The sequence below is a fragment of the Artibeus jamaicensis genome, unplaced genomic scaffold (assembly GCF_021234435.1).
Source record: "Artibeus jamaicensis isolate MK-2021 breed Jamaican fruit bat unplaced genomic scaffold, CSHL_Jam_final contig_388, whole genome shotgun sequence".
Classification (NCBI taxonomy): Eukaryota; Metazoa; Chordata; class Mammalia; order Chiroptera; family Phyllostomidae; genus Artibeus; species Artibeus jamaicensis.
In genome coordinates, this window is record NW_026521813.1 from 5,872,670 (window position 1) to 5,895,678 (window position 23,009).

Consider the following 23,009-nt stretch of genomic DNA (forward strand, 5'->3'; position numbering starts at 1 on the left):
GTCAGTTTGCTGGGTAGAGTGAGGGAGAGGAAAGTAGTCGTTCATGTTATAAATTGCAGTGTTTTTCCCACTCTGACATTTGCTTTTGTAGTTTTCGTATTCAGTATTTTTAATATAATCAAACGTGCCCATGTTTTTCATGTTTTCTGAGTTTTGTATCATATTTGGAATAGAATTTCACACTTCAAACTTATTAAAAATAAATCTACAGACTTCCGGCCAAGATGGAGGTATAGTGGACACACTGTGCCTCCTCACACAATCAAAAGTAAGGACAACAAAAATTTAGAAAAAAAACCCCCAACAGACAGAAAATTGAACTGTACAGAAGTCCAACAACCATTCATCCAAACGGGTAACAGGGGTGGAGTCAGCAGCTGGTGGAGAGTGGTCATGGCAGAAAAAAGCTGTGGTTGGCAGACCCGAGGGCGCAGGCAGCAGCTGGTAGACCCCAGACACTGGGAGGAAACAAGCAGACCGAGGGAGGTGCACGAGGCACTTGGCTGACCTCGGTCACACATTCTCATGCACATAAACCAGGCAAAAATGGGCAGTGAGACAGATCATGCAACCCAGGCCACCAGTGATGGGAAATAAAGACTAAAAGCACCGACTGATAACACCTGGGGGTGGGGTTGAGGTGCTGGCAGAGACTCCCAGCCTCACAGGAGAGTTGTTGGGGAGACCCTCAGGGCCCTAGAATGTACACAAGCCCACCCACCTGGGAACTAGCACCAGAAGGGCCCAATTTGCTTGTGGGAAGCAGTAGAAGGGACTGAAATCCAAGAGAGTGAAGCAAGCACCATTATTCCCTTTTTGACCCTGCCCCCACATACAGCATTACAACCCAGCAACTGAGTTGCCCTGCCCTGGTGAACACCTAAGGCTCTGCACCTCACTACATTATAGTCATAACCAGACCACCCCCCCAAAAAAAAAGGCTCAAACAGAAGAACAAATCAAAGTCCCAGAGCCAATAATGTTAAGTGACCAAGAGACAGCCAACCTATCAGATGCACAGTTCAAAACACTGGTGATCAGGATGCTTCCAGAATTGGTTGATTTTGGTTGTAAATTAGATGAAAAAATGAAGGCTACACTAAGTGAAATGAAGCAATATGTACAGGGAACCAATAGTAATGAAAAGGAAACTAGGACTCAAATCAATAGAGTGGACCAGAAGGAAGAAAGAAATAAACTTTTTTGTTCAAACAAAAAAGAAGGAAGAAACAAAAATTCAAAAAAAATCAGGAAAGCTTAGGAACCTCCAGGAGATCTTTAAATGTTCCAACATCTGAATTATAGGGGTACCAGAAGGGGAAGGGAAAGAGCAACAAGTGGAACACTTATTTGAACAAACAATAAAGGAGAACTTCCCCAATCTGGCAAAGGAAATAGACTTCCAGGAAGTCCAGGAAGCTCAGAGAGTACCAAAGAAGTTGGACCCAAGGAGCAACACACCAAGACACAATATAATTACATTACCCAAGATTAAAATGAAGGAGAGAATTCTAGAAGCAGCGAGAGATAAGGGGATAGTCACCTACAAAGGACTTCCCATCAGACTGTCAGCTGATTTCTCAAAAGAGACCTTACAGGCAAGAAGTGGCTGGAAAGAATTATTCCAAGTCAAAAAAGGCAAGGACCTACATCCAAGATTGCTCTATCCAGCAAATCTTTCATTTAGAATGGAAGGGCAGATAAAGCACTTCTCCGATAAGGTCAAGTTCAAAGAGTTCATCATCACCAAGCCCTTATTATTTGAAATGTTAAAGAGACTTATCTAAGAAAAAGAAAATAAAAAATACGAACAAGATGAACAGTAAAAAGACAGCAAATTCACAGTTATTAACAACCACACCTAAAACAAAAGCAAACTAAGCGGACAGCTAGATCAGGAGTGGAGCCACAGAAATGGAGATCACATGGAGGCTTAGCAACAGGGGAGTGGGAGGAGGAGAAGGGGGGAGAAGGTATAGAAAATAAGTAGCATAGATGGTAGGTAGAAAATAGACGGGGGGGCAAGAATAAAATGGAAAATGTAGAAGCTAAAGAACTTATGACACATGAAGTAAAGGGGAGGAATGTGGGTGGGAGGAGGTGTGCAGAGTGCAGGGGAATGAAGGGGGGAAATGGGACAACTGCAATGGCATAATTAATGAAATATATTTTAAAAATACATCTATACTTTGGTATATTTTCTGGTTGCATTGACCCATTTGGAGTTTATTTTGGATTAACTTTTACTTTTTCCCAATGGTTATACAATTATTGCAACAGTACTAATCAAATCTATTTTCCCCATACTGGAAATTTTATCTTTAATATTTGATTCCTACATTACCATATAACTCTAACATTTATTCATTTTGATGTTTTGCTATTTGTAATATGTTTTCATGAAAGTTATTCTTGAACTAATACATCAATATATCGTGTTGTTACTTCATTCTGTTTAATGACTTACATTCATTAATATTTATTTATAATTTAAAATCTTTCCTGTTATTATTAACAGTTGATTTTTGACCCACTTGTCATTTATCATGATCACTGATACTAGGGCTTATTAGTTTCAGATTTTTTTTTAGCTTTGTCTTTTCCATTTCCATATAAATGAAAGTTTATTTTTGCTTTATTTTATCTAATTATTTGGAAATAATACACGTTCTCTTTTATTTTATTCTTACATACAGATTTTTAGAAATCATCTGTTTTTCCTTATTTCTCAAAATCAAGAATAGCATCATATATTCTGACTTCCCCTGATGTGGGATGAATAATTTCCCCTTTCTATTTAATCTGCCATTCTTTCTCATTTTTTTTATCAGTTAAGACATTTTCCTTGATGGTTATTAATTTTTTATACCATAGATCCTCTCTTTTAAGAATTATTTTAGCATTTGTATTGTTTGACAATATTGTTAACAACTCATATTTGGACAAAATATGTATTTAGTCCGGAGCCTGTATCTCTCCAATCTTATCTCCTTCAACTCTTCTTGTTCATCAGGCTGTACCCATGTTCATATTTTTTCTTTTCACTTAAATACTCCAGCTAATTCCTGACTTCAGAGCCCTTGCATTTGCTGTTCTTGCTGCCAGATTTCCTCCCCAGATCTGTGCTTGTCTGGCTCCTTTTCATCATTCAGCTGAGATGACAGTACTCAGAAAGGTCTTCCATCACTTCCTTGGCTAAAACACCTCCCACCCCCTCACTCCCTTTCCCAGGTGTTCATTCACTCTCTACCTCCTTACCCTATTTTATTTCCTGTGTGGAGTTATCACTATTTAACACAGTTCTGTGTTATTACTGGTGTACTGGCTTTTTGTCAACCGATTTATTTTCCTTATCTTCCCATTAGAATATATGCCTCATGAAGGCAGATACCTCGTCTGTCTTGCTCATCATTTTATCCTCAGTGCTTACAGCTATGATTGACAGGTTAGGCTACTGATATTTGTCAAATAAATATTTGTTGATTGAATGAATAAATAAGTCCTTGTTTTTTCTAAGAATGTTATCCTATTCTTTGAAACTGTGGGGTTTCTGGGTGTCCAATCCCAAGCAGTGTGCTCTGCCTTTCCGTGTTCATCCTCAGCCTTGCTATCTGGGGAATGGTGGTCACTGCTTTTTTCCTTTTCAGGACAAGTAGGGCTCCAATATGGGGCAAAGAGGCAGCAAAACCTGGGAGTAAAGGGTCCCTCTCCCAAGGGCTAGCACATTAGCAAACAGAGTGGACCAATTCATTTATTTTGAAAACAATTGGTTTTGATGTAATATCTCATTAATAACCAATGTTATATGGCTGCTTTAAGAAATAAACATGTTTTCCTCTCTCTTAAGATTTGACATACATTGCATATACTATGAAATCAACTATTTTCTGGCTGATGAGTTATTAAAAATTGCCATATATTTATTCAGTGTAATCAAATGGCTTTCTGGAATGAAACTGTTTGGGGTAAGGCTGGGTTTATAGACAAAGTAGGCTGAAGTAAGAGTTTGAGAATTGTAGGGGATGAAATTGGTGCCAAGAATCTGAACTAGCTGGGAGTTCTTGCTGATCACAGTGAAGCCTTTAGACTTTAAAATGGGATGCTAAGGTCTTTAGACAATCCTGTTTTGGGGCATCACTTTAAGCCTTTAATCTAGGCAGGTCAAGACAAATATATAGAAACTCCGCACTCCTCCCACCACCAGCTGGCTGGTGCCTCACCTGGCCAACAGCCTCTTGTGATGTTAGCAATAGGCAGAGTTTTCTCTTTTAATTTTAATTTAATTTTATTTTTAAAGTATATTTTATTGATTATACTATTACAGTTGTCCCACTTTTTCTCCCCTTTATTCCCCTCTGCCCTGCACCCCCTTCCCTCCAGCATTCCCTGCCACCCCCTCTCTGCCTTAGTTCATGTCCATGGGTTGTACATGGCTTTGGCTTCTCCATTTCTCATACTATTCTTAATCTCCTCCTGTCTATTTTGTACCTACCATTTATGCTTCTTATTTACTGTTTCTTTTTCCCTATTCTCATACCCCTTCCCCACTGATAACCCTCCATGTGATCTTCATTTCTGTGATTCTGTTCCATTCTAGTTATTCGCTTAGGGTTTTTTTTTTTTTTTAGGTTCAGTTGTTGATAGTTGTGAGTTCTCATTTTACTATTCATATTTTTGATCATCTTCTTCTTTTTTAGATAAGTCTCTTTAACATTTCATACATGTCGATGATGAACTCCTTTAACTTGACCTTATCTGGGAAACACTTTAACTGCCCTTCTATTCTAAATGAAAGCTTTGCTGGATAGAGTTCTCTTACATGTAGGTCCTTGCCTTTCATGACTTTGAATACTTCCTTTCAGCCCCTTCTTGCCTGTAAGGCTTCTTTTGACAATTCAGCTGATAGCATTATGGGAACTCCTTTGTAGGTAACTGTCTCATTTTCTCTTGCTGCTTTTAAGAGTCTCTCCTTATCTTTAATCTTGGTTACTGTAATTATGATGTGCATTGGTATGTGCTTCCTTGAGTCTAAATTCTTTGGGACTTTCTAAATTTCCTGGACTTCTGGGAAGTCTATTTATTTTTGCCAGATTGGGGAAGTTCTCCTTCATATGGTTTTAGATAAGTTTTCAATTTCTTGTTCTTCCTATTCTCCTTCTGGCACCCCTATGATTAGGATGTTGGAATATTTAAAGTTGTGTAGAGATTTCTAAGCCTCTCCTCATTTTTTAAAATTCTTGTTTCTTTATTCTGTTCTGGTTGAATGTTTATTTCTTCCTTCTGGTCCAAACCATTGATTTGAATCCTGGTTTTCTTCCCTTCACTATTGGTTCCCTGTACATTTTCCTTTCTTTCACTTTGCATAACCTTTACTTCTTGTATTTTGCAACCATGCTCAAGTATTTCTGTGGGCATCCTGATTACCAGAGTTTTGAACTCTGCATCTGATAGGTTGACTATCTCTTCATTAGTTGTATTTTTTGGAGCTTTGATTTATTCTTTCATTTGAGCTATATTTCTTTGTCTTGGCGCACCTGTTACATTGTAAGGGGTGTAGCTTTAGGTATTTGCCAGGGCAGGGCGACCCATGTCACTGCGTTGTGATGCTGCATGTGGAAGAGGGGTCAAGAGAGGGAACAAGGCTGCTTGCTCGGGTGTCAGCCAGCTTTCAGTCATTTCCCTCATTATCCACAAGCAAATTGGGTCCTTCTGGTACTGATTCCCAAGGGGGTGGGTTTGTGTATGTTCTAGGACCCTGTGGGTCTCTCCAGGGATGTCTCCTGTGAGGCTGGGAGTTTCTCCTGCTGCTGCAACCCTCACATGTTCTTACAGCCAGAGGTTTTGAGGCTTTCTTTTTCCATGCTGCACCCCTGATTTATGTGGTCTGTCTCACTCCCCAGTTGTTCCCCCTGGTTTATCCTCACACAAATGTGGAACTGCCCCATCCTCCAGTGGCCACTTTGCTGCTTGTCCTCTCTGCCTTGGCTACCCATCTCCACCAATCCTACCAGACTGTTTCTTCTTTAACTCCTTCATTGTCAGACTTCCATAGAGTTTGATTTTCTGGTAGTTCTGGATATTTTTTGTTTTTAAATTTATTGTCCTTCTTTTTGTTGTGGAAGAAGGCAAAGTATATCTACCTATGCCTCCATCTTGGCCAGAAGTATCTTATTTATTTCCTTTCAGACATTGGGGGCGGTGGGAGAAAGAGAGGGAGAGAAACATCAATGTGTGGTTGCCTCTCGCATGCCCCCCTACTGGGGACCTGGCCTGCAACCCAGGCATGTGCCCTGGCTGGCAATTGAACCAGCGACCCCTTGGTTAGCAGGCTGATGCTCAATCCACTGAGCCACACCACCAAGGGCAGCAGTAGGCAGAGTTTTCAAGGTGGTAGTGAAAGGGAAGTGTACGTGTGCATGTGTTTGTGGCAGGGTCGGAGAGCTGGGGAAGGTGAGAGGCAAGGTGGTTCTTGTAAAAGGAAACTGGGTCCTCTCAGTGTGTTATTTCCTCAAGATCATCCTATTACTTCATCCCTCCCTCCTTCCACTATTCATTCAATAGACACATCAATAATTTCTGGAGCCCCCATTGTTCTAAGCATGGAGATACAGTAGTGAACACAATAAAGTCCATGTTCTCATAGAGTTTATATTCTAACAAGACAACAAACAAACAGACGGGACAAACAGGAAAATACCTAGCATTTCATTTGGTAATAGAAATCTTGAATAAAAATAAAGTAAAGAAAATGAGAGTGAAGATGGCGGTGGGGCTTCTTAATATGGGGTGGTCGGGAAAATTCTTTTTGGGTCTATGGCATTTGAACTTGAAGAAAGTAAGGGGTACTCTTTCCTGTGGGTTTTTGGGAAAAACACTTTTCATGACTGATTAATGGTTTAAAAAATTCTGATAGGGCTTTTTAATTTGGTAATGTTTGGATTTAATTATAAATGAAGTGGGGGATCAGAGAATTTTATGCAGCAAGTAACACTATCTGACTAATATTTGGAAAGAGTCACTTTGACTAATGTATAGATAGTAGACTTTGTGGGTGGGTGGTGGGGGATGGGAGGAATATGGAAACTAAGAGACCCATTCATTAAATCCTTGCTATAACTTTATTTATCACCATTCGTATTCATTAAACTTCTTTTATCAGATATACTAAAACTAGGTTAATAACAGCTGGCTTTTAAGTAGAAGTTTCATAGTTTGTGTCTTTAAATGAAATAACACCTATAAAACCTGACAGATAAAGTTAATTTTTCTCTGTTCTTCAGCCTTTAATCAAATCTTCTCCTTGGCCAAACAGGTTTATCTGGAACTGAGTCCGGTTTCTCTACAAATTGTACTTGGCTTTACTATTTGGTCCTTCTTGGTTGGCCTCAGGCTGTGCCTTTGATGTCTCTTTTTTCTTCTGGGACCTCCACCTGCACAGCCAATGTCCTTTGACTAAGCCAGTTCTCCATGGTGGAGCACAGCTCTCTTTCCTTGAAAAAAAGCTGGAGGCACATGATAACTTTGTTGCTAATTACAGAGAAGCCCTTAATTGTGTACATCTTGCCTTTTAACACATGTAGTTAGTGAATGAGAAACTGCCTTTTTTAAGGAAAAAAGTTCCTTTGCAAAGAGAAGATAACAGGGAAAACTCATGTCCTGGCTCTTTTAACACAGTGTCCTGACATTTTCTGTTTCTTTCTCATCGACAGCCTTCCTGCCTTCTTCTCTCTGCTCTGTGTCCTGCCTGGGAAGCTGAATTTTATGATCTATATCAAGGGCTCCCTCCCACCCTGCTTTCAGGTGTCTCTGCCCAACAGGAAACAACAGTGGAGATCTGATAATGGGAGGGGAATGGGTTTTGAGTATTTATTCCTCCAGCTTCTTTTTTGCTGAGTTGTCATTGGTTGGTTTTGGTTTTGGCTAAAGGTCACAACTCCTAAGTGTAGTTCTCTGTTACAACTATGGCTTCTCTGTCTGGGTTCTAATAATCCTTTCTCACCCTTGTTGTGAGTGCATGTTTTGTGATATAGTCTTTCCTATAAGTCTGCTGAGTGATTGCTCGGCTAGCTGCCCACAGGGCAACCTGGCACCGAGGAATAGACAAGATTCACACTTAGCTTTTATTGAATGCAGGTTCACTCAAAGTAGGACATCAACATGCATTAATATCCTACTCACACTCTAACAATCCAAACTGAATATAAAACACACAGAACAATCAATGGGGGACAATGAGCCAGATTCTCAGCCAACAGGTCCAGGAGACAGCGTCATAGACAAGGAGGCCATCAGCATCTTGCAAGGAAGAGCCATTCTCACAGGTTGAAAAGGGTATAGTCTTGATCCAGCAGAACAAAGCAGAGCATAGTTTTCAGCAGCTGATGCCACTAGAAATCAGCGTGGAGTGGAGCAGCACTCTGGTGTGTGGATCTCAGCTGTCTCAGCAGTGGTCTGAAGCTTGCCTCAGTTATACCCTTGGGGGTCATGCACCCCACCCCTCTGGGTCTCTTGATAAGGGTCTTAGGACCCCTGATGGAGAGTGTGGAATTTCCCCAGGAGCCCATCTGTGGGTGGTCCTGCTCTGTAGACACGATGGTTTTGGTCACCTGTGCAGGTAGATATCATAGGTGAGTCTCCTTGCCAAATGTATCTGGTGTGACTTAGCTAGTTTCCATCTTGAACCAAAGTGTCATGGCTGACTGACAGCCCTCTTGGTTGACAGGGGTGATGTTGTTTTGTTTTACATACTTTATCCCTTCAGACCAGAGGGTTGGTAATGGCTTCTAATTGCTCCTGGTACTGGGGAGCTGCACCAGCCTTTGTTGGTTCTCCTAACACTACCCACTCCTTTGTAGATAAATGCTTTTTAAAACTTTTCTGGATTGTCTCATCCATTTCCTATGAGCCCCAATGACTGGATACACAGATGGTTTGCCACAGGAGGAACTGAGTGGGAAAGTATAAAACTTTTGTCCAGAAAATACTCAAAGCTATTCAAATATCAGAGCCAACTTTATCTTAATTAAAGTGGCAGAAAGGAGGACTATCAAATTAACTTATCAGTTTAATGCCTGGCCATCAACACATTGCTACTTATGGCATATATGTGCCCCATTCAGAGCAAAGTTATTTTGACGAGTGCTTTTTAAAATGTTTTTATTTATTTATTTTAATGAGACAGGAAGGGAGGGAGAAAGAAGGAGAGAAACATCACTGTGTGAGAGATCTGTTGGTGCCTCTCACATGCCCCCAGCTGGGTCCGCAACAGGCACGTGCCCTGGCCAGGAACAGAGCTGGTGACATTTCAGTCGGCAGGCTGTCACTCAGTCCACTGAGACGCATCAGCCAGAGTGATGAGAATGTTTCATATTCAGTATTAAACTGCCACATGTTTACTTTCAGGACCTGCAAAGACTAGGCTGAAGGACGATCTCCTCATAAAATTCTTTTCAACTGGAAAAAGATGTAGTTAGACATGTTTGAACAAGAGACTTCTAGTTGTGAATCCTGGCTCAGTGTGAATCACAAATATTCAGTGAGAAAGATGATTGTTTAAAGGTAGCATGGCATGGTATTGAGAGCATAGCTTCTGAAGCTAAATTCTCCAACTTCGAATCCTATTTCACCTACTTCGTAGTTGGGAGGCTTTGAGAAAGTTACTTTTTCTCTCTGTGCCTGAGTGTTCCATTTTAACATAGAAAAACTAGGAGTACCTAACTCAGAGGTATGAGGAACAAATGAATTAATTCATGTAAAGTACTTAAGATAGTGTCTGGTGGTAAGTGTTTAATGGAGGTATTGTGTTATCCTGAAAGTTGACATAAAGTTGTGGGGACAGGACAGATTAGTATTTCTTACAGAAATTACCTTTATTTGTTGCCTTTGCCCCCTGGTTCTACCCTGAGATGATACAATAAGAGTTGATGGACAGGCCTACACATAAGTATCTTGTACTGTAGGACAAACCCCAAAAATATGAATCTGGATTTTCAAGAGGAGGAGATGGCTGCCTCCTGATCTTTCGAGAACAAAAGAGAAATACCTTTGCTCCCTACTGTAGACCAATTCTCCTCGGGAAGAGAAGGGGAAGGATATTGGGTTGGTACAGATTACATCTCTTTGCAATTTAATAACTGTCTCCTGGAGAAGACAAGATAAGTGTTTCTAGGTATGCAACTCTTAGAATGTCTCTGGGACTTGGGATCTCATCTGTCCCCAGATATCTAAATAGATACTTTCTATTTATTCAATAATTTTTTTGGAATTCAAGGTTCGTCCTTTAACCTAAGTCCCAATAAAATTTTTCCAAAAAGCCCTAACTGTTGAGAAACATTAAAATTTACTTCGTGACACTTGTCACATGAGAAACCTATATCGGTGTCAGCTATCAGGATTTCATGAATGATTTTGGGGTCATTTTTTAGGTTTAATACTATCTGAGAGTTGTTGGATAAACTCCTTTGCTTCTCTGTACTATACTATGTGAATGCTGTTTCCTAATAAATGCAAAACTTAAAAAATTATTATAAATCAGATCATAAAAACATTATTATAATTTATAATAATAAAAATTATGAATATAAGATGTTACATTAAACTTAAAGCTAATCACATTGTATAAGTGATCTAATTTAAACGTAATGGCAGTATTAAGATGTATACTTAATATCTGAACTTTTAAAAGACGTTATTTATTTTTTAGAGAGAGGGGAAGGGAAGGAGAAAGAGAGGGAGAGAAACATCAATGTGTGGTTGCCCCTCACATGCCCCCAACTGGGGACCTGGCTTGTAACCCAGACATGTGCCTTGACTGTGAATTGAACCAGCAACCCTTTGGTTTGCAGGCCTGTGCTCAATCCACTGAGCTATGCCAGCCAGGGCAATACCTGCATTTTTATGACACAGGAAAATAAAGCTCATGAATGGTTAGGTTAGTAAATTGCCCCAAAGTCATGCAATTAGTAAGTAATAGAGCCATGAATATAATGTTCATTTATATAATTTTGTTGTTGTTTTTTGTTTTTTTCATTTATATAATTTCAGAACTCACATGTCTTACTGTTTCAGTTAAAGCAGAATTTGAATTTTTAAAGGGAATCTCATGAGTCCTTCATTTTCTCTGCTGGTAGATGTTGGCATCTGGGTGTCAGAGGAGCTGTGGAAGACATTGCTTTTCTCTTTTCCATGGCCCTACCCAGCACTTGGTTTAGGTTTAGTGCCCTGAACCCATAGCCAGGCACATTGGCCAAGACTTGGCTCTGGAGATGTGATTTTGGAGTCAGATAATCTGTTGCTGCTCTCCAGTTCCACCACTTACTAATTGTGTGACCACACAATTGTCTGAACTTCTGTTTATTAATCTGTAAAATGGGGATAAAAGTTCTCATGTTGCCTTACTCACGGACTACCTGCAAGGATCAAATGGGATAATGTATGTGAAGGTGTACTGTAGACCTCAAAGCTTTCTATAAGAGTAAGGTATTGTTATTTACTTACTAGCAGAAATGTATTTTGCCAGACACTGAGTTAGTTGAGGGCAATTAAAAAAAGAAAAAGAAAAAGACCCAAAAATTCAGGTTGCATTCTCAATTATCCCCAATTATAAATCACGTATAGTAGATAGTGTTAGGCACCCACAGAATCCCCATGTTCCTGCTGTTTCTTTGTCACCCTAATTATGCATTTGTCTGTGGTAACATGTGCCCAGCTCCAGGCAGTGGAACATAATTTGCCTGAGTCAGTATGGCTCTCCTGTCCCTATATTTCCAGCTTCTGTTGCAGTTAAAGGTCTGTGTGGATTAATTGGAGTCCTGGAATAAAAGAGAATTTTACTTGGATGGTCAAATAAAAATATTTTAATGAAGAGTCTGTTTACAGAGATGTGGGCAGGGTGAAAGGTATCAGTAAGGCACCAAGAGACCAGCTATAGTGAGGGTCTGTTACCACACCTAGGCCTGATAAAGCAAGAGACAGAGTGTTGTTACGAGAGTCCAGGGAGAGCTAGAGTCATGGAGAAGGGTGCCCAGTGGAAGCTGTAGTTATGGGAGGATGTGGCCACTGCCAGAACTGCAGAGCTGAACTGGGACAAGCAGGAGGGCAGGGAAGGAATTCTCTGCCCTTCCTCAACTCTCACCCTCCAGTCTTTGCTCACTCCCTCATTTGCCCAAATTCATCAGGGGCCTGAGGCAGAGGAGCTCAGCATGTGACTTCATTCTGATCAAGAAGATGTAAGAGGAAACCCGTTGTTGACATTTCTGGAAAATTTGGCTTCCGATAAAAGGGGCCAGGATTGGGTGGCATTTCTCCTGACTCCTCCTTTTCTTCCTTGCTCTAATAAAGACAAGCTGAGCAAAGGGCATCATCAGTCATTCTGCAATCAGTTATGAGGCAACAGGCATGAAAGTGAAGGATGGGGACTGGGCGGAATCATTGGAGTCTGGGTCTTGGCTGGCATTGTTTAGCAGGTGAATCAGCTCCTGCAACCATTGTCTTCAGACTTGTATTATAAGTCTCTTTACTTTAATGTGACCCAAGTCCTACAAGATATAGTACATTCCTCTCATAGATCTTGTTTACAGTTGGTCTGAGGAAATACAATAAAATCTGTCTTCTTGAAAATGATCCCAAAGGTAAGGGGGAAGGATTTTCATGATTGAGACAATAAAAATATGGCATCTGAGTTTATATAGTCCCCCAAATTCAAAAAGTGATACTTTTATCCAGTGCCATATCTTTACTACTTTCATCATACTTTCCCACTCGTGGTACCTGCTTGATAATTGCCTCTTTTTTTTTTGACTTTCCCAACAAGTATTCATTATTAGGTAAGCCATGATTCAGGATCGCAGGGTGGGATGTACCCAGGTCCTCCTTCACCTCCCGGGGAGAAGGGCGAAGGACAGAGAAGACAGGGTGGAGCTAGTTCAGATCTCTCCAGGAAACATGCCTCCTGCCCCACAGTCATCCCAGGCACCCAAGATTTGGGGCAGAGGGACCTGTACACATGCCAGTACCATTCGTCCACTGAGACATTGCTGTCTTTAGCAGTTGCTGTCTTCTCACAGTGGTGGAAGTTACAGTAGTCTGCCAACAGTTCCTGGTCCGGTTCTGGTTGGGGAAGCAGCTGACAAAAGGGTCTGGTAGTTCTTGATTTTGTTCTTGATATCTTCTGCCATGCTGCTGACTTCTAAAGATGCCCTGAAGCAGCTCACCACTCAATGTGTTCATAATTGTCTTTAATTAGATGGTCTGTGCTCTTGAGACCATGCCTGTCTTGCTGAGTGCTATCCTCATATGGTGCCTAACACAGAGTGTGCTCCCAGTAAATAGTTGTTGACTTAAATCAAAAGTGTCCAGAACCATTAAAGTCAAACATTGACTTTTCTCCTGTTTTTCTTGACCTTTTCTGAGGTCTAGAACTTGCTATAATTAAAAAAAAACTTCACCTGAGGATATGTTTATTGATTTGAGAGAGGGGGGAGAGAGAGAGAGAGACACTGATTGGTTACTTTCCACTCAAGCTCCAACTGTGGATTGAACATGCAACCTAGGTATGTGCTCTGACAGGGAATCGAATCAGAAACCTTTTGATATACAGGAGGACATTCCAATGAACCGAACTACCTGGCCAGTGTAAGAACTTCATGGAACTTTATTAGATGGAAAAATTTCTCAGTCACAGCTTCTGAGACAGAATTTCATCTTGTCAGAGCTGGAACACCAGAGACTCTGATTTTTCTACCAGTAATGAATATTTCAGGACATTCCTTTGACTGTGAGTGAGTGAATAACAGCAGAAAATTTTGCAGATAGTTCTGGGTCACAAGATTAAGTACCTAGAAGTTGTTATTCAGGCTGTGCTGGAATGTCCTGCTTATTTAAAGGAATTATGTGCTCATTCATTTGTTTGTCCAGCCCTGTAGACAAATACCTCTTACCCAAGCCACAAAATAAAAAGCAGATTTACTTAGGGAGGAGGGGTGCAAACTGTAACACAAGCAGCATTTTGTTGGGGAAGAAGGTGAGTGGGGGACCTGTTTTGTTGTGAAAACATTTTGTTTTTATGTTGAGGTGCTATTAATAGCAGTGTTAACAAAAACGTTAAACACCTAGAGCAATGGGAATGCTGGTCTAAGTGTGAAGGAAACTCACGAAAACATCTGTTTTATTTTTTCAATAAATTATCTTAGTTATGAAAACAACATAATCTAAATGCTATAGTTCTATGTTTTGTCACATGGCTTCAATTCCATATCAAATTAAAAATGATTATGTTAGCATTATCAGGCTATTTGTTCAATACTGGGATATAGAGAGAATTAGGTGTATGTTAATAGTTTTTTAATTCAATAACTCGAAGAGAACAGGTATCTAGAGTAAACTACAATTTACATGAACTGATTGATGTACATTTTATGTACTCATTATATCTTAGATTGGTTTTTAGATGTGAGCAGAGTTTTGAGGAAGTAAGAGTATTTTTAGGTAATTTGATTATGATAACAGTTTTCTATAATTTAGTCACAAGAAGACAGTGTCTCTTTTCACAATCTTATTTTAACTAAGCTATCCACAGAGAAAAAAACACATTTATAATAATCGAGTAACTAAAAAACCACTGCATTACTAAGAAAAGGCTTAGAGTGAAAAACTGAAGGAAACTGACTTGACTGGAAACTACTATGAACTGTTTTCATGCTTTGCATGTTTGTTTCCCAAACATTTCAAATTAGCACGTTACAAAAATGAGAATCTGTTTTGAGACACTTTAAACTGTGGAGGCAGATCAGGAATAGCCTCCGCAGTAGCCGCCTCCCCCCTCCCCTCCCGTCCTTAGTCTGCCTCTGCTTATTATTTTTAGTATTCTGCACCGATGGTGAGGAAGAATAAACATTTGCAGGAGAACAATGGCTATAGTATTTATTATCTTGAAAAGAAAAAGGAAAGAAGTGGCCATGGAAATGAGAAAAAGTCTATAGATTTCCCAAGTGTCAGTCTTTACATAACGGTTTCTTAGTTTTGGGCTCCTCATCTGAATACAAGAGGATAACGTCTAAAACTATGAAATATCAGCAAACAGGGCATGTCAGTTTTATCAGGTATTTTATGCTGCAGTTATTCAGAAAGTAGAGATAATAGTTGTTCTTGACTTATATTTAATGAAGGAGGGTTTCAAATCAATACCTTCGTGTAGCCTGTGGTTACCTGGGATACGCTCTCAGCACAGAATACAGGCAATGTGTGTGTGTGTGTGGAGGGGGGAGGCAGAGGTCTGGGGGGAGGTGGAGGTTTGGGAGGAGGTTGGGGGTTGAACAGTTCCAATATCAATTTTAAAGCATCTCTTTATGACTACGATTGCTTTTATGGGGTTTAGCATCTCCCAGTTGGGTCAGCATAAATTTCATTTGTATCAGAACTGTGGAATCAGAAGGGAGAACAAAATCCCTGTGCATCATAAAAATTGGATACTAGGGAGTTATAATATGCTTTATGAAATACGATGTAAAATAACCCTGCTTTGTATTTTGAGAAAAATTGTGGTATGATAATAAGTGACCTGAAGGCACTGCCATTTTTTTCTAAGTATTTCCTTGTCATGAGAACTGGCTGAGCACTGTCATTTTTTCCCCCTGCATAAAAAAAAACCCTTTTTAAATTCGAATTTTAATTTTGGGTAATTGTAGATTCACATGCAGTTGTAAGAAATAATACAGAGAGATCTATTGTGCCCTTTTCTCATTTTCTCCCTTTGGTAACATCTTGTAAAACTCTAGTACCCATCATTACTAAGATGTTGACATAGATAGAGCCAAGATACAAAAGTTCCTATCATCGCCAGGATCCCTTGGGTTGCATTTTATATCCACATTCACTGCTCTCATACCCTTACTGCCTCTTTGAGTTCTGATAACTACTAATCTGCTCTCGACCTCTATAATTTTATCATTTCAAAAAGGTTGTATAATGAAAGCAGTATACAACTTTTTCAGATTCATTCTCCACCCGCCCCCAAAGATTATTACCTGGAGATTTATCCTAGTTGCGGCTAGTATCAAAAGTCCATGCATTTTTTACAGAGTAGTATTACATAGTATAGATATACCCCAGTTTATTAAATCATTTATTCTGTGACAGATAGCTGGGTTGTTTCCAGTTTTTGGCTTTAGCGAATAAAGCTGCTGTAAACATTCACGTGTAGGTTTTTGTGCAAGCACGGGTCTTTATTTCTCTGGGATAAATGCCTAGGAATGCAATTGCTGGGTTGCGTGGTAATTGCATGTTTAGCTTTTTAAGAAACTGTCAGTCTGCCTCCAGAGTGTATATTCTACATTCTCACCAGCAGACAGAGAGTGGTCCGGTTTCTCGAATCCTTGCTAACATTTAGTGTCACTACTTTTTAATTGTAGCCATTTTGAAATGTGTGGAGTGATACCTCATTGTGATTTTAATGTTGCAATTCCCTGATCGTTAAGGATGTTGAACTTTCTTTTCATGTGCTTATAGCCATCAGTAAAATGTCTCTTTGTTGACAAATATCTTTTGTCAGCATTCTCATGGGACTGTTTATTTATTTATTTATTTATTTATTTATTTATTACTGGCGAGTTATGAGTACTTTTTATCTTTTCAATACTAGTCCTTTGTTGGAGATGTGGTCTGCAAATAATGGTTTAAAGCTTTCTTCTTTTGTACAGTGCATGTATCCGAGTAATACTAGAATTAACATTAATTCTACATTCAGGAAGAGATTGTGTAGAATTAGTGTTCACTCTTTTTTAATGTTTGGCAGAATTCTCCAGTGAAATCATCTGGTCTAGAAAACTTTTTTGAGAGTTTTTTTCTTTTTAAAAAAAAATATTTTATTTATTTATTTTTAGAGAGAGTGGAAGGGAGGGAGAAAAGGAAGAGAAACATCAATGTGTGGTTGCCTCTCATGCAGCCCCTACCAGGGACCTGGCCTGCAACCCAGCCATTGTGCTCTGCCTGGGAATCCAACCCGAGACCCTTCAGTTCAGAGGCCGGTGCTTAATCCACTAAGCCACACCAGCTGGGGCTTTTTTTTTTTTTTAGATTTTAAAGTGATGAGTTAAATTTCCTTAATAGTTATAGAATAATTATATCCTTTTTGATACGTTTCATGTTGAGTGAACTATGGTAGTTAGTGGGGGTTTTCCTGGGGGGGAGGAATTGGTTCATCTCGTCTAAGTTTTCAAATTTATGTGTCTGTAGAGCTGTTGGTGGTAATTCCTATTATACTTTTGATGTCCGCAAGGGTCTGTAGTAATATTTCCTATTTCATTCTTGATATTGGTAATTTGTGTCTCTCTCTCTCTCTCTCTCTCTCTCTCTGTCTTTTTGGTCAGTCTTTGCTGGAGGTTTATTAATTTTATATAGCCTTTCAAAGAACCAGCCCTTTGTTTCATTGATTTTCTCACTTCAATGCATATATTCCCCATGTATTTGATGAAATTAAACAGAAGAACTTAAAGAGAATGTTTATCCATTATTCATTATTATGAGATGAAGATGTGGCAAGTAAAATCCATTGTCAATTCATCCAAACAGAGCTCCATGAAGTAATGAGGAATTACCCTACCTGTCTCCAGAATTGGGGAGGTATTTTAAAGACATATGTGGCAACAAAAGGGCCAAGGGTCTCAGAGGACTTCTTGAAAGAATATAAAACGTGACATTTTGGAGCACCTAACGTGCTCAAAGAGCCTTGTGCCCCAGGCTCTGTGCCAGTTTGTACTCATTAACTCATCTAACTCTCCTAAAACAAAAGAACACAAAACTGAGATGGTATCATTAGCCTTGGTTCGTGAGGCTGGAGATGTTGCAAGGTGACCGCGATTATCAAGCAGTACACAGTGAAGGCAGTGCTGAGTTTGTGCTACTCTTTTCAATTGCTCCTCCTCTGTGACTTTACATCCACCAACACTGATCGCCATCAAGTCTAGTGCGTTCTCTTGCCTCTAATATTCATGATGATCTCAATTATTTAGCCAAATGTAAATGAATTATATATACTTCCATGAGAGCTTCTACATTTTTTTTATAAGAATTACTAACTTTAAAGGATAATCAAAACTCTTATTCTTTTTGAGCTTATCATATCCCATTACAACCGTATCCTTACAGATTATGTATTAAGTATGATGGTAATGTAGAAATAATTTTATGACACTTTACTTTTATTTAAAGTAACTCATATTATTTATATAAAGAAGAATAGTCATTTAACAGCTCTTATGCAATACATCCTGTAGATGGAAAATGACATTTTAGTTTTGATAGGTATGATTTGAATTCCTGCTGAGAAGGTTGTTTAAGGCCGCAGAAGTACTCAGCTAGAAATACAGCACAGGAACCTTTATTTCTAGCCCAGTGATCCACCTCGTTAAAACAGGGCTGGCTCATGCTATTCATAAAGCTTGGCATTCGTCACAAATAAATCTTGTGAAGTAAGAAAGGGGTAAAAATTAGACATTGGGAAAAACAATAATTTCTGTAACAAATGTCAACTAATCTTTCTTTTCAACTAAGTTTATAATATCAGCTCTTCACTTCTTAGAAGATAGGTTTTAGAAACAGTCTATAACTATTCTTGATTATCTGTTGCCTTTGTGGAGATATGGAAATTGCGTTTAGAGCTTATCTGGAAAAGGCCCAAGGACATCTCCTAAGATTAGATGCCAAAGAATTAAAGGTAACTATTTATTATTCAGGCCTCCATACTAATGAGTATCCTCTGTGATATAAGGTGTTGCTTTAAATTTTATTAATTTGGGTGTTCAACATTGGTATTTTAACTCAGAAGCTATATGTACTTTTTCAGAATTTTTACAATGGTTTGTAGAGATTATAATGCCCTCTAAATTTTTCTGTTCTTACTCCATTGACTGTCTAATTAATACCCTTTCCCTTCTAATTTGCCCTGATTTCAAAACAAAAAATAGTGAAAAAATCACTATTTTTACTTTTTCTCTTTGCTTTTACTATTAGGCTATAATAAAAACTCACTTTATTCTTACTTATTTTGTTTGCTTACCTTATCTGTATTACTACATAAAATAGTTTGTTATAAAATTTTAAAATATATTTTGTTGATTATGCTATTACAGTTGTCCCATTTCCCCCCTCATTCCCCTTGTTTTAGAGTTTTTAATTGCTGAATATTTATTGAGTACTTGCATATTTAATTATGTTTGATAAGAATTTTAGCACAGTATCCAATACCTCATAAATCCTCAATAAAAACTATTTTATTATTATTAAAACCATTAGTAGCATGAGAAATAAAGTAGAACTATGCATCAAAGATTCTGTCCTCAAGAACAGATCTTGAAACTCGGTGATAGAGGTGATAACGGCATTTCAGAAGGAGCTAATGCGCCCACCAAGGCTATGTCCCGATGTATCTATGTCTGATGCTTCATTGTATTTTCCTTTCACCTGCTCTCCCTGTCCTTGGTATCTAGCTTGAAACTGAAAACAATTGGGAGAGTGCCTGTGTCAGCATTGGCTCACACCATATTTCCTGGTGCGTGGGAAAATTCTAAATCACAAACATAGACATTGACAAAGGAAACCTTGAAGATCTTTGGGTCAGTCAATATTATTCTTTGGAAGCACCCCAACTCTTTCTTGGTAAATAAGCCTTTCCTATCATCCTTATTCTAACTTCCTAAATCTTAGATGTGAAGGTCCCTCATTTTCTCCACATGTCCCCAAGTTGAGAATTTCCAATTCTATACTGTGTTCATCTCATTTCTTTCAAAACTGCTTCAAGATGAGAGTTCTCATGGTCTCTGGACACCTACTTTTCAGGGGAATGTCCTAGGATTGTTCAGACATAGACAATAGCAAAAGTATTATTCTTCAAATTGATAATGTACATTAAAAGCTTCTTTTTACCTTAAGTAGTTTTTGTGTATTTGTGTGGTTTTTGTTTGGGGGCTTCTTTCTTGTTTTTCCTTGAAGCTTCAAAGGGAAGGAATCATGAAGGAGGAGCGGAAATTTGTGTTTTGTTTTTTTGTAAAAATCAGAGTTGCTTTAATGCTTTTTGCAGTAGTGTATTTTCTTGACTATTTAAAGCCATCAGGGAGAATACCTAGGTATTCTGGTGTCTCCTGCTGCTTTCTTGAGTTCTCAAAGACTTGTGAACAGCTACTGAAACAAAGTTGCCTTTTCTCTCTGAGTCACTGAGGGGGCCCACTGAGCACACCACACTGTGGGAATTTCAAATAACTTCCTAATTTCTTTTTGAGTGTTCAGCAGTTTTGACCCCAAAAGGCCTGACTCTCACGCTCCACCCTCCCTATTCACCTGGTTTCATCCTATGGGACTTTTTTTCTTTGTTTCCCCAGACAAAAAAAAGTCCTTGAAGGGAAATGGTTTGCCAATGTGGAAGAGGTGAAACAAACAAACAAACAAACAAACAAACAAAAAATGGCAGAAGCACTAAAAGGCATCAAAATCAATGAGTTCAAAAACTGTTTTGAGCAGTAGAAAAACTGTCTTGATATGTGTGTTGCATCAAATGGAGAATAAGTACTTTGAAGGTGATTGAAGTTTAATTATGTAAGAATAAATACACAATTTTTTATAAATAAATTTCATTTTTTGCGTCCCCCTGATAGTAAGAAAGTGTCATAGATGACACAAAAACACAAGCATCTGATGACACAGCCATTAAGTGCAATTATCCCAAGTTTGAAAATCAGGAAATTAATGTGCAGATTATTAGAAGTTTTGTTTTAGTCCTGTGATAGATCACACGACTATTAACAGTCAGGCTGGAATTTAATACAAAGTCATCTGACCTCAAAACCTAGTGGTTAAAAACTACCATACTGGTTGGAAATAGTTCAAACTTATCAAAAGATAAATTGGTTTTTTTCTGACAATTATGCAAAATGAAAACTTGATCAAGAAGTTTAAACATATATAAAATGATCTTAAAGAGCCTGAGTAGACTGATCAGATATTTGTTGGCCATTGGTATATAATAAGACAGATGATTTCAGTCTAGAAAGACAATGAATATTTTCTGTTAGACATACCTACCCTAAGTATTTAATATTTTTTACATTATAAAAGATATTTTAAAGAATTCCAATTTCTGATAATGGGTTGATAATATATAGAAATACAATAGATTCCTTCTACATTGATCATAGATCCTTGAAGTCTTGCTAAGCTCACATAGTAATTCTAGAATGTTCTTTGTAGATTATGTATATTACCTGTTTCTTCTAGGCTGAGATTTGGTAAGTTGTATTTTAAAGGAAATTGTCCATTTTTATATAAGTTATCAAATTTATGGGCATAAATTTATTCTAGTCATATTAATTATGTATTGCTATATGTTGAACAAGCACAAAAAGTCTGGCAGCTTTGGCTAGAAACAGATAATGGTGTATTTAATGGTCTCAGAGTTTGCAAACTGGAAACCAAGCTAGGCAAAAACCCAGAAGTGTTTTGAAAAAAAAAATACGTGAGTTCTTACAGTAAGAAGTCTATTCTCAATTTTAGGGTTGTTCCAGGACAGTTATCAATGAGATGCTAGGTGTTATGGTTGCTGGATACCAGTTGTTCTAGAGAAGGGGTGCCAGGAGGTCTGGTGATGTCAGGTGGTCAGGATACAACGAAGTATCCAGGAGGTACTCTGGATGAGTTCGACAGGAGGTAATCAGAGGGTTATCTGGAGACCTGGTGCATGTCTAGCTATTGACACACAGGGAACTGATGTACATCCAGGCATTGGTGCAGGACTGGGAAGTTCAAAGGTTAAGTTCCCAGGCTAGTTAAAACAAAAATAGAATCATTTCCTCATTCCTGAACCTGTTTGATTTTAGTAGTTTAGCAGCTTCCTAAAGTGACTCTATTTTATTTTTTTTCATTCTATTCCTCTATGTAAGAAATTACCAACTTTGTGACTTAAAACACAGTTTCTGTAAATTGAGTCTGGGTCCTCACTCGGCCCTCTGCTTTGGTTTGTACAAGGCTGCAGTCAAGTTGTGGATCAGGACTGGATTCCCATCAAAGGGTTGGCCAGGGAAGGATTTGCTTCCAAGATTTATCAGGTTGTTGATAGAATTTATTTCCTTGTTATTAAAAGATTCATGGATGTTTCTTTTCCTTGGAAGCCAACAATAGACTTAGAGAGACTTTAGCAAAATAGTTGCCATATTTTATGTAATCATAGCCACTTAATCACATACATCCCATTGCCTTTACCACATTTCATTGGTTAGAAGCAAGTCATAAGTCCCGCTTGCATTCACGGGGTGGGGGATCATTCTGAGATGTGGGGACTGTGGGGAATATTGAAGTCACCCTCCACAATAAGATTTTCCTGTTAAAATTTTACTATCTGCAAAATCTATGGTAATGTCACCTCTCTCATCTCAAATAGTGCTAATTTGTGTGTTCTCTCTAATAAGTCTGCCTAGAGTTTTATCAATTTTATTGATCTTCCCAATGAACTAGCATTTTTGTATCATAAATTTTCTTTATTATTTTTTCTTTCCTTTTTTTAAGTCTAAGGTAATATACTCTGAGTTTATCCCCTAGTAATGGTCCCTTACTAGGGAAATGCAGTAACAGCAATGGAAGAACAACTTACCAACAAAATAATAATGATCTAGTTAACGATCTAACTTTGTAAGTTCTCAGCACATTGAATGATAAATAAACACATTAACATTAAATGAGAATTGTAAAGAAAAGTAGTTAGGTAGATTATTACCAACAAAATTAATCTTAACAACAGTTTGGAATTCTATCCCACACTGGAAGGATGTGCCAACACCTCACTGGAATTTGAGAAGCCGTGTCTAAGCCCTGTCTTTGTTCTTAAGAACCAGTTCAGTAGAGAATGGAATTAGTTAGTTCCCAGTGCACAGGCTTTGATATTAGTTCTCCAAGGTGAATGGGTTCTGTCTGAACAAGGCTGCTTTCTGTAAACTCAGACACTAAGTGAATTTTGCAGGAGGATCTGAATG

General features: G+C 38.6%; 1 protein-coding gene across 1 annotated transcript in view; it reads left to right on the top strand.

The window, feature by feature from the left end:
- The first annotated feature begins 13,992 nt into the window (after positions 1–13,992).
- LGSN (lengsin, lens protein with glutamine synthetase domain) overlaps positions 13,993–23,009 on the top strand; it is a 97,306-nt gene continuing 88,289 nt past the window's right edge. The window contains exon 1 of the mRNA XM_053665014.1: positions 13,993–14,020. The gene's annotated coding sequence lies outside the window, so the exon portion shown is untranslated. The remainder of the gene's footprint in view (positions 14,021–23,009) is intronic.